The sequence below is a fragment of the Triturus cristatus genome, chromosome 8 (assembly GCF_964204655.1).
Source record: "Triturus cristatus chromosome 8, aTriCri1.1, whole genome shotgun sequence".
Taxonomy (NCBI): Eukaryota; Metazoa; Chordata; class Amphibia; order Caudata; family Salamandridae; genus Triturus; species Triturus cristatus.
Genome location: NC_140591.1, coordinates 19,438,525 through 19,450,616, shown reverse-complemented (window position 1 = coordinate 19,450,616; position 12,092 = coordinate 19,438,525).

Genomic DNA, 12,092 nt, shown 5'->3' with positions numbered 1-12,092 from the left:
TGTGAAACACAAGTGTACAGGATACCAGCTCTGAAGATGGCACTTTTACTGAAGAGGGCTCTTGTAGAGTCAGAGGTGCCAGGGAGAGGTGTGATGTGAAACACAAGTGTACAGGATCATAGCCCTGAAGATGGCACCTTTACTGAAGGGGGCCCTTATAGAGTCGGCGGTGCCAGGGATGGGTGTGCTCTCGAAGCACATGTGTACGGGATACCAGCTCTGAAGATGGCACTTTTACTGAAGCGGGCCCTTGTAGAGTCAGAGGTGCCAGGGAGAGGTGTGATGTGAAACACAAGTGTAGAAGACCCTGGCTCTGAAGATGGCACCTTTACTGAAGCGGGCCCTTGTACAGTCAGAGGTGCCAGGGGGAGGTGAAACACAAGTGTACAGGATCCTGAAACTGAAGATGGTACTTTTACTGAAGAGGGCTCTTGCAGAGTCAGAGGTGCCAGGGAGAGGTGTGATGTGAAACACAAGTGTACAGGATCCTGGCTCTAAAGATGGCACCTTTACTAAAGAGGGACCTGTGCAGAGTCAGAGGTGCCAGGGAGAGGAGTGATCTGAACTACCAAATGGACCTCCTTCCACAACAAAATCTTCGCCAACTCCAGCAGCGCCAAGGAACTCTTTAGCATCATCCAGGAATTCACCAAGCCCTGCAGCGAAGCCACGGTCATCACCCCCTCCCAGGACCTCTGTGACAACCTTGGATCCTACTTCCACCTGAAGATCAAAAACCTCTACGACAACTTCAACGACCATACACCTGACTCCGCAGCCATCCCACCCTCCGGCAATGCCAGCTAGCCCACCCTCAGGCAATGCCAGCCAGCCCACCCTCCGGCAATGCCAGCCATCCCACCCTCAGGCAATGCCAGCCAGCCCACCCTCCGGCAATGCCAGCCAGCCCACCATCTCCTCCTGGACACCGGTCACGACCGAAGAGACCACATCAACCATGAAAGGCGTCCACTCAGGGGCCTCCACAGACCCCTGCCCACCACAAATCAAGCAGAGATTCACCACCCCCATCGCACCTGAACTACAATACACCATCAACACCACCTTCGAGACCGGCACCTTCCCCGATGACTGGAAACATGCAGAAGTCATGCCCCTGCTCAAGAAGCCCTCAGCAGACCATATGGCCCTCAAGAACTACCGGCCCATCTCGCTCCTCCCCTTTGCGACAAAAGTCGCTGAGAAGACCGTCAACGCAGAACTGACAAGGTTCATCGAAGACAACGCCGTCCTTGACCCTTCTCAATCCAGATTTCGCAGCAACCACAGCACCGATATCACCCTACTCGCCGCCACAGATGACATCCGCACCCTCCTCGACCAAGGCCACACCGCAGCCCTGATTCTACTCGACCTGTGAGCAGCATTCAACACCGTCTCCCACGGGACATTTACAGCCAGACTACGTGAAGCCGGCATACAAGGAACTGCCCTCGACTGGATCCGATCATTCCTCACCGGCAGAAGCCAAAGGATCAGACTGCCACCCTTCCTCTCCCAACCCACGGAAATCAACTGCGGAGTACCCCTGGGATCATCTCTCAGCCCAACCTTATTCAACATCTACATGGCCCCCCTCACTGCCATCGTCCGACAGCACAGCCTAAGCATAGTATCCTACGCCGACGACACCCACCTCATCCTCTCCCTCACCAAGGACCCCACCACCACCAGACTCAGCTTCCAGGAAGGAATGCAAGATGTCGCAGCCTCGATGACCAACATCTGCCTGAAGCTCAATGCCGAGAGGACAGCTGCCCTTGGCACCCCCTGACCCCCACTGACCACGCCGGAAACTGCTGCATCGTGCTCAACTCCTCCCTCTCCATGAACCGACAGGTCAATGCCATCACCTTCAGCTACTTCAACACCCCCAGCATCCTCTGTAAGACTTTCAAATGGATCCCCCCTCTGAGTCAAGGAAGACAGTCACCAACGCACTCATCACCAGCAGACTGGACTATGGAAACACCCTCTACGCTGACAAAAACAAGTCTCTACACCGCAAGCACCAGACGATACAGAACACCAGCGCCAGACTCGTCCTCGGTATACCTCGACACGAACACATCAGCCAACTCCTACAGAAGCTCCACTGGCTCCCCGTCGAGAAGAGAGTCACCTTCAAGATACTCACCCACACATGCAAATGCCTACACAACAACGGACCCCAATACCTCAATGGTAGAATCACCCTCTACGTACCCAAAAGAAACCTTCAATCCGCCAACCTCGTCCTTGCCGAAACCCCACGCATCCACAGAGCCAATGCAGGGGGAAGATCCTTCTCCTACATCGTGGCCAAGACCTGGAGCGAGGTCCCGATTGACATCAGACGCGCCCCCTCCCTGAACACCTTCAGGAAGACCCTCAAGACCTGGCTCTTCGGCTTACCGGCACTGCTGACCCCCCCCTAATGCCTTGAGACCCTCACGGGAGGGCAGCACACAGGTCTGCTATGGCAGACTCGAGACATGTTTAAAAACATCAGATGGGCACACGCCCTTTCACACTGCATTCCAATGGGAAAGCGCCCGAGTCCTACGGCCACAAAAAGAGAATCAGCAAAACCCATGAGGAAAGAGCAAAAGGTTTAGGGAAACACTACTTCAAGAGCGTCAGGTCTAACGCACCTTTACAGAAGAGAGCCTGCACAGAGCCAGGTGGGTCAGGAAGAAGCGACCTTGAGCCCTCAGTGAAAATGGCTCTGTAGAGAATCATGGCACGTCATGAAGAAGTGAGCTTTCGAAACATAAATGTAAAGTGCCAGGCTCTACAGTTTGACATTTCCACTAGTGTGTTCACCAGCAATGCATTTCTAAATGGCTGGACATCTCCACGTAGTTGTGGCGGAGAACTCAAACTGCGGTGGTAATTGCATCACCACTGTGGTGGTGCATCCACCGCAGAGGCAGATGGAAATTACACTGACAAAATACTTTTTGCAGAACAAACACAACTCAGGCAGTAATAGGCCGTGTCTCAGGCTTATGCCTTTGCAAGTTTGTTATTTCCTAGCAGAGACAGTCATGGAGGCCAGTGTTTTTGAAAGGTTGATAGCCCTGGGCAGAGACAATCAATCCTGGAGGCCAGTGTCTTTGAAAGGCTGATAGCCCGAGCAGAGATAGTCAGTCATGAAGGCCAGTGTCTTTGAAAGGTTGATAGCTTTAAATAGAGACAGTCAGTCATGTCAGGCCAGTGTCTTTGAAAGGTCGATATCCCTGAGCAGAGACAGTCAGTCATGGAGGCCAGTGTCTTTGAAAGGCTGATAGCCCCGAGCAGAGATAGTCAGTCATGAAGGCCAGTGTCTTTGAAAGGTTGATAGCCCTGAGCAGAGACAGTCAGTCCTGGAGGCCAGTGTCGCTGAAATGTTGATAGCCCTGAGTGGAGACAGTCAGTCTCAGAGGCCAGTGTCTTTGAAAGGGTGATTGCCCTGAGCAGAGACAGTCAGTCACGGGGGCCAGTGTCTTTGATCGGTTGATAGTCCTTGTGAGAAGGTGGCCTGATATATGCTGTCCACTAGTTCTAGTGGGCACCTTGTATCAGTCCAAACAACCCCTTATGGTGATAGGTTAACGACAACCTTTATTGAAAGCTATCCTAGTGGTAGCTATGGAGAGCAGCCTTCAGGCTAAGTCTTGAAGGAATGTAAAGCAGCTTGTTTTACCAGTCTATAATCTCTTGAGTGGCTAAATGAAAGGAGACCACACCAGGTATATATTTACAATATATGTAGTTAGGTTAAAACACACCCCTCTAGTCTCTTTATGAGACTGGACTTTCGAAGTACTTAGTTTACAAGTCAGCAATTATCAGTAATAGCACAAATACACGTTTGGGCCGTAGGGGCGTACAAAACCATATACCATAAAAGTGGTATAAGAACCACAACTTGAATAGACACTAGGCCTATTGCCTGTAGAATCGCTGGGACCCCAAGGAACCACTCAAGGTAGTGACACAGGGGACCCACGGGGACTGTATGCAGTGTGTAAACACAACCGTGGTTTCCAGTGATCTTCTATGGGCAATGTCACGGTTGGAAATTTAAAGATCAGGGACACTTCTACTGAAGTCAGGACCAAACCCTTTTGGACTTAAGAAGTTCTAGGGCTAGCACCCATGTGAGCACCAGAGTACTCGAGATACCTCATCCAGGGAAGCCGGGTGCATAGGTGTCTTTTGGTGTCGGGTCGCATCGTCGATTTCAATGGGAGCCTGCAAAGAACTGCTGCTGCTGTGAAGAGGAGAAGTGTCCGGAGAGATCCAAGCCTGGATCTAGGATGTAAGGAACCTGAAAGCAGAGAGGACAGAGTCTGGGTCACTAGCCAGTGACCGAGGACAGGATGGACCAATGCCCACAGATGTCCGGTGCTTCAGGTGAGTTGATGGGTGTCTTGACTCTTCAGCCATGAGGTCCAGGAGGCGTTGATGAAGTCCACAAGCCGGATTCGAGCTGTCCCATGAAGTCTGTCGAGTGCTGCGGTGTCGGCGACCAGAAAGGACCCAACAAGCCTTGGCAACGGCAAGTCACTGGAATTCAGAGAAAGGACTGCGGTGCAGACCAGCAAGGTCTGAGGGACTCACCCAGCAAGTCAGGGCACGTCTGGAGCAACCAGGAACGCCCAATCATAATAGGAGTTGCCTTTGTGGGGACCTGCTAGCCAACAGACTAGTGATCGCGAAGGAGCCTCAAGTGGTCGCACTTGAAGCTGGCCCACGGGTCACTCATGGAGTGGATGCCAACGATCTTCAGTGCAGGAGGTGTTCAAGGCTGGGGCTACTTGGAGCCTAAAGCACAACTTCGAGGAGGACCAGGAAGATAGTGTTGCTGCAAAAGTTCACGGTTTCCAGGGGTCATAGTTCCACGTCACCCACGATAACCACGGGCCTCAGCTTTGCTGTGGACTCAAGGTAGTCTTGGTGAAGTCAGGAAATCTACCTCTGGTGATGCAAAGACTTTGGCGTCTGGCGGGAGCTTCAGCGATGCAGCCCGGTCAGTTGCTTCTTTGGTGCCTGCCAAGCAGGGGAGTCACTCCTTGACCCCAAGGGAGATCTCTTCAGTCTTCTAGTCAGGATAGAATGTCGAAGGTCCAGGATATATGTTGCAGAGTTTCGTCCAGGGTAATCTAAAGTCCTAGGGACTGGATTCCTATACTTATAGTAAGTTTAGGGGATGGACTAACTCTAAGGTCCCACCTATGGGTGGGCCTGGAAAGAGGGGTGGTTACACCCATTTCATTTGTCCAGTTTCATGCCAGAGCAGGGGTAGGTAGCCCCTGCAACCGGTTTGAACTGGGCTATGCACAGGGACAGCAAACGTGCCCCTAGTGCAGGACTTCAAAGCACCAGAGAGTGCTCCCGCCCAGCCCCAATACACATGAGCCTGTCTGGGGAGGTGGTCACACCTCCCTTCGACAGGAAACCTATTGTCCAGGCCTCCCTTGCCAGAGTTTCGGTCAGCAGCAGGAGGCCGGACCCGTGTCTGTGGCAGAGGCATCCATTTTGTGATGCCAGGGCTCAGGAAAGTCCTACCGGGTTTAGCCAGTGTGAACATGTCTCTCCCTCTAGAAGGGTGGAATGCTACCCCCGCCACCAGAACTGGTGCGGGGGGGGGGGGTAGTTTTCCAAAGCGTTTGACACCAAACACGACATGTTTTGATGCAGCCATACCAAAGTTAGCATTTACCGCAAGGTTATAATGCACTTAAGAGTATATTGCATTTGTTTTGGTACTTTTAACGGAACGGTGCGAAAAAGTAGTACGGGGTATTATTTGAATTAGTAAAACGGATTCATTTATAACATGTGAATGTTTTTGATGAGCAGCTGGGGTGCATCATGGGAGTTGGAGTGTTTTAGGAAGATCAGTTTACCGTTATTGGTTCAGGGTGACATCAACACGTGATAGAAGGGGAGGGGCTTTGATTTAGTTTAAATGCAGGTGAGACAATACGCTAAGTAAATCTTTCGGCGCAATATGAGAAGAGGATAAACAATTTTAACAGCAGGTATGTGAGAGATTTGTATCAGAAGTGGCTGGTTTTCATGTAGCGTTTGTAGAGGAGTATACTTGATGTAAAGAACCGTTATGAAACAGTGGAAGGCAGGGAAAGATGTGAGACTGAGAAGGATGGGAGTGACGGGGTGGTTACACGAAGAGAAGGTAATGAAATGACATGAACGCGTGTTGTTAAACCAAAGGAGGCATAGGGATGAGATTAGGGAACGAAGAGTTTAGAGGGTCACATTTCAGGATAACGGCAGTGCACGGGGTAGTAGAGATTGGGTTGTTCAGGAGGATGGGAGTGTTTAACTCGGGGAATGGTTGTGATGCACATAAATGTAGGATTAGCTGTTGCAGTTCAGTGATGACTTGCTGTTTTTTTCAAATCGAAGATATCACTACAGTGTGTTTAAACAGTCTGTTATTTGTAAAACGTAGCACAATCAGTATCGTTTACACAATTTCATGAAATTTGCCTGTAGATTATATTCGTTGTGATTGTAATGCATACCTTTTTGTCATTTTCAGTTACCCCTGACGAAGGGCCCTCGAGGCCCGAAATGCATTGGGTGTCAATAAACTGCTTGTAATGGACATGGCTTCAGCACGTGTTTTTTGAAGGAGAGGTTCGGATGGCCCACTTAAAACATGAGAAATTCAGGAAATTGCAGCTCCTTGCATGAGGATCTTAAACACTTGAGTGAAAGAGTGGATAAAATTAGGCGGAATTAAAGTAAAAGGAAGAAATACAGGTTATAACATTAGTACATGAAATATTTGCTGTGCCACTGGTTTGGAGTTTAAAGTGAACCCCATTAGGCTGTTGTTTAGTAAATAACGTGCAGTGTGGGCTAGGCACGTCACCAGTGTAAATGCACGCATAAATGGACGAATTTTGACAAACACGAAGATTTTCAGCAACTGAGGTGTGCATCCCGTTTATTGATGATGTATCACAGAACAACCAAAAAAGTGTCGAAGCTGTTCCTTTAACAAACGAGACGGACCAAGTGGTGTGCATGAGAGTTTGTGTAGAGTGTTTGTCCTGATTAGCAGGGCCACAGCCAGACTAAGGTTGAAAAACAGTGAAACACCAGCAAAAAGTGGGGGTACCCATGTGAAGCAGATCCTACTCTCCTACAATCCTGCTAAGAGATAATCAGTCATGGAGACTAGTGTCTTTGTAAGATTGATTGCCCTAAGTAGAGACGATCAGTCACAGAGGCCAGTGTCTTTGAATGGTTGATAGCCTTGAGCAGAGACAGTCAGTCATGGAGCCCAGTGATCTGAAAGGTTGATAGCCCTGGGTAGAGACAGTCAGTCATGGAGGCCAGTGTCTTTGAAAGGTTGATAGCCCTGAGCAGAGATAGTAATTCATGAAGGCCAGTGTCTTTGAAAGGTTGATAGCCCTGAGCAGAGATAGTCATTCATGAAGGCCAGTGTCTTTGAAAGGTTGATAGCCCTAAATAGAGATGATCAGTCACAGAGCCCAGTGTCTTTGAATGGTTAATAGCCCTGAGCAGAGACAATCAGTCTTGGAGGCCAGTGTCTTTGAATGGTTGATAGCCCTGAGCAGAGACAGTCAGTCATGGGGGCCAGTGTTGTCGACATGCTGATAGCCCTGAGCAAAGATAATCAGTCATGGAAGCCAGTGTCTTTGAAAGGTTGATAGCCCTGAGCAGGGACAATCAGTCATGGAAGCAAGTGTCTTTGAGAGGTCGAAAGCCCTGAATAGAGAAAGTCAGTCATGGGGTCCAGTGTCTTTGAAAGGGTATTGCCCTGAGCAGAGACAGTCAGTCATGTGGGCCAGTATCTTTGCAAGGGTGATAGCCCTGTGCAAAGACAATCTGTCCTGGTGGCCAGTGTCTTTGAAAGGTTGATAGCCCTAAATAGAGACAGTCAGTCATGGAGGCCAGTGTTGTTGAAAGGTTAATAGCCCTGAGCTAGGACAGTAAGTCATGGAGGCCAGTGTCTTTGAAAGGGCGATAGCCCCGAGCAGAGATAGTCATGAAGGCTAGTGTCTGCAGAGACAATCAGTCATGGAGGCCAGTGTCTTTGAAAGGGTGATAGCCCTAAATAGAGACAGTCAGGCATGGAAGCAGTGTCTTTGAAAGGTTGGTAGCCCTGAGCAGAGACAATCAGTCATGGAGGCCAGTTTGTTTTTTAAAGGTTGATAGACCTAAAACTGCTATTTAGTGCACTTCCGTGCACACACCCGTCAATGTTGTGTCGGCTGTTCATTTTTAAGGCTGCTTGTAACACAACCTATTCATAGCACTCGTAGTTTGTCCAGAATTTGTAGGCTACTTTCTAGGATTGATGCAGTGGTCAGCGCCTGTCCATCCTGGTGCTGTTTGTGCCAAGCACAGGACGAGACCAAGCACATGAGGGCATTGATTTTTATTTCACACACGTGAGAGTGCACATCTGGAAGGTTGTGTTAGTGGTTGGTGAGGCTGAGCCCACCAGTGCCTGTGCGAACAATACACAAACACCGACAATGTCAACTCACAGATAAGGCCTCAGTCTGGACATAGACAAACTCATAGCATAAGCGCAAAAACACGGAGGACTATATGAGAGCGTCTCTGCAGGCTTGCCACTCAGCAGAGTACTCCTCTGAATTGAGTGGTCACCATTACCTCTCGACTCCGAATTTGCACCGGTGAAAAACAGACGCAAAAGTTGCTGCTCTTTTTTTGCACCCTTTGACCACAAAATGGTGTCATTCAGTGGATTTAAGCATAGTGGCGGGCCGCCGCATCAGCACCAGTGGAACTGACACGCATAGACAGCTGCATGTGCACTGACACAGGAAGGGCCACAATAAAGAACGAGGTGCACAGCCCCTGGTGGAACTGGTGCTCTGAGCCAGGACCCCTCATTGGGTGCACATGTACTATACTCTGGGGGCATATCTATGTGAGACTTGCACCACGTTTGCATCACGCAAAGAGATACATGCGTGACGCAAGCCTCTGTGCGTGGCTTTGAATGCCTTCATAAATGTGGAGTAAGGCAACGCAGCAAGGGAGGCGTTCCATGGGCGTTGCGGTGGGTGTTCCGATGTGACTGTCATGGTTTTTCATGCTGCCCCACAGAACGGTGCACACAGACTTAACCCTCATTTTTCTCAAACAACAGTGTCGCCAGAAGGGCTGGACTACAACCCGACTCATCCTGGTAAAGCAGCTGGAGGCGGCCACGCGCTGCAGGAGGCTGCGGCCGGAGGGGCCACCGTGCCTTGGGTGGGTTAAGGAAGCAGCCTCCAGCCTGCAGCCCACACTGGAAGTGCCAGAGTGGCACAAGGCACAGAACTGAAATCTAGTTTCACTTGTATTTGAGTCAGGTTTAGTTACTTTTACAAAATAGTATGACCTCCTCTCTCAGATGTGTCCGTAAAACTGACCTTTCGTCCTAAATGTTTGTCCTGCATTTTGAGTCTTTCTCCTGAATGTTTACAGTCAATGCTCAGAATCAGCCTCCAGGCCCGGTGCTCACTCTGCGTGAAAATAATCCAAATAAAATATCAAAATAAACAATTTGGGGAAGTACGCTTTCCTCGTTGGGAGCAGCCAATTTTTTGGCGTAAGGCACTGCGCCTGGAGTGCGTGCTGCAGATGTGTCCTTGGCGTGCTGCAGATGTGTCCTTGCCGTGCTGCACCAAACATCGCGAGAAAGAATCACACCTGTAGGCAAACGCACTCAAGAAGTGCTTTTGTAACCTGGCAGCAGTAATACCAGCAGCTGCCAGCAGGGCGCACTGCAGCATCAGAGTTCAGGCCTTGCTGGCGCCGCTCCCTTGTTCAAGGTGAGAGGCTGCAAGTAATACTGTATGACCTTCCTGCAGGATATGGGTGGGTGGGGGCAGCCCCCTCCCCCACCCTCTTCCTGACATCTGTGCTCATTAAAACATACTGCCAGGGGCCTGCTCCAACTGGCATGCCTAGGTACCACTCTGCCATGCTTCGGCCTCCCTGACAAGCTTGGGGGAGGGGGCATTCAATGCATCAAATAAACAGATGCAGGGACTGGGGGGCTCATTTACAAGCCCCGTGCGCTGCCGGATAGCCGCTTCTTTCTGGCACTCTGACAGCGCACAGTGCAGACCCATATCTACGAGGCCACACAAAGCCACCCTTGCTTCGTACACATGGTAGGAGGCATGACTTGGATGTTCCCACGCAAAACCCATGGATTTTGACACATTCTCAGATTAACAATATAGCTCAAATCTGGGAATGTGTCAAAACCGTGCGCCTCCCCGGGGGCAGCAAATTAACTTTATTTCTCCTATTTATTTTCCTCTTTCTATGTAGAGGAAGAGAAAAACGCCTCCATTGATTGTTGTTGTGCAGGAAGGTGTCCGTTCCTACACAAAAGCAATTGTGCCAACAACGCAGAGACCCTGGCACCGTGGTGTAAGAAGCCTTGTGGTGCTGCCCTGCGCCCATGTCTCGTAAACAAGTCCCTGGGTCTCTATAAAAACATCTCATTGGACTGACGCACCATTCACTGTAGCTGAAAGACCCCTTGTCGTGTCAGACCCGTGTGGTTGCGCGTCAGAGCGCTGGACTGAAGGTGCTTTATTTTCACTGAATTGTCGTCTTTGGGATGTCCATGTTTCTCTCTTGGTGTGTGTGGAATGCACAGAGCGCTGGAGAGGGTCTCTGGTCTTTTGGGTGTGAGTGTGGGGGGGAGCTGTGTCTGTAAATCCGGTACCGCCAGTGAGAGACCCCCGTTCAAGGTGTTGTGTAGCTCAGTCCTTCTACGCCGCAGGGGGTCTGCGACTGCTTAGAAAATTAAATAGGATTAACAAATTAATATAGTGTACACAAATAAAGAAGCAACATTGAAAATGTAAAAACATTCTCTAAATATGAATGAAATTGAAATTGGTGGATAAAAATGAAGTTGGTGTCCTCAGAGTGAGTCGTGGGAGTAAGTAAACAGAATATAGTACGGAGGATCAGGGATCTCATTACAATTTAGAAAAGCTACAACCTTCCCGTTAAAATTAAAAAACATATATATATTTGATTGTGAGTGAAATGAAATACTTCATTATTGTTTGTATATTTCTTTGATGAATGTTGTTTCTAGAATTTTGTGTATTGTTTTGCAGTTTAAATCTACTTAATTGTTTAGGTCATGACCTCAAGATTTTAATAATGATTCCATGGAGGTCCCCAAATTCAGTAATGACTCTGGTGGGGGTCCTCAGATTCAATAATGACTCTGTGGGGTCCCCGGATTCCTATCATGATTTATTAGGGGCTCCCAAATTCTAGTAATGATGAAGTGGGGTGCACAGAAGTCAAAGGGCTAGGATCACTGCTGTAGGTTGTGTGGTTTAACATGGATGTCTGGGGTTGGTTGGGGCTGTTCTCTGCGGCCGACTTGGTCTCCATTGTTGGTCTGCAAAAGCCCCTCTCTATTGAAGTAGCAAAACAGTGGCCCCACAGGAAGGGGTGGGCAGACACTTCCTGTCATGCCCAGTCTTAGCAAGGTGACGCTCTGTCTTGGAGTGCATTCTATGGTGAACATGTGGTACCTGCCAGAGGTTGGTGTCGCCCTCCCAGACTCGTCCTACTGCGCCCCTACTCTGAGGCACTCAGGGAGTGATGGCTAAGGGGGTGCGCTTCCTAGGAGTCCAGTGTAACAGTGGCTGAGGCATCTCATTGCCTGTGTATTTGCCAGCCAGTCACCAGCATGTCTCTTTTGTATATGGGTGGAGAGAGGGAGTGTTTGTGTTTTGTTTTTTGCTTCAGTGGTCGTTGAGCTCTCACATGTGAAGATGGTGTTAGATTCCTTTGAGTCAACACTGGGGCAAGTTTTCAAGGCCCTCCCAAATGAATAACATGTTGTTTCCGGATCACTCCTCATTCCTCTTTAAAACAAAAGTGGTTTTCAGAAGTTTTCTTGTAAACCCGCGGCCTTACCTTGCCTGAAGGGGTGGGTTTTGCTCTGGGGGCTCCCTCTTTGCTGTCACCCATCTGCTGAAAGGGTGTGTTTCACTGCAGCAGGGCTGGTGTTCTGTGGCAGCCATGGGGACTTTTGGTTG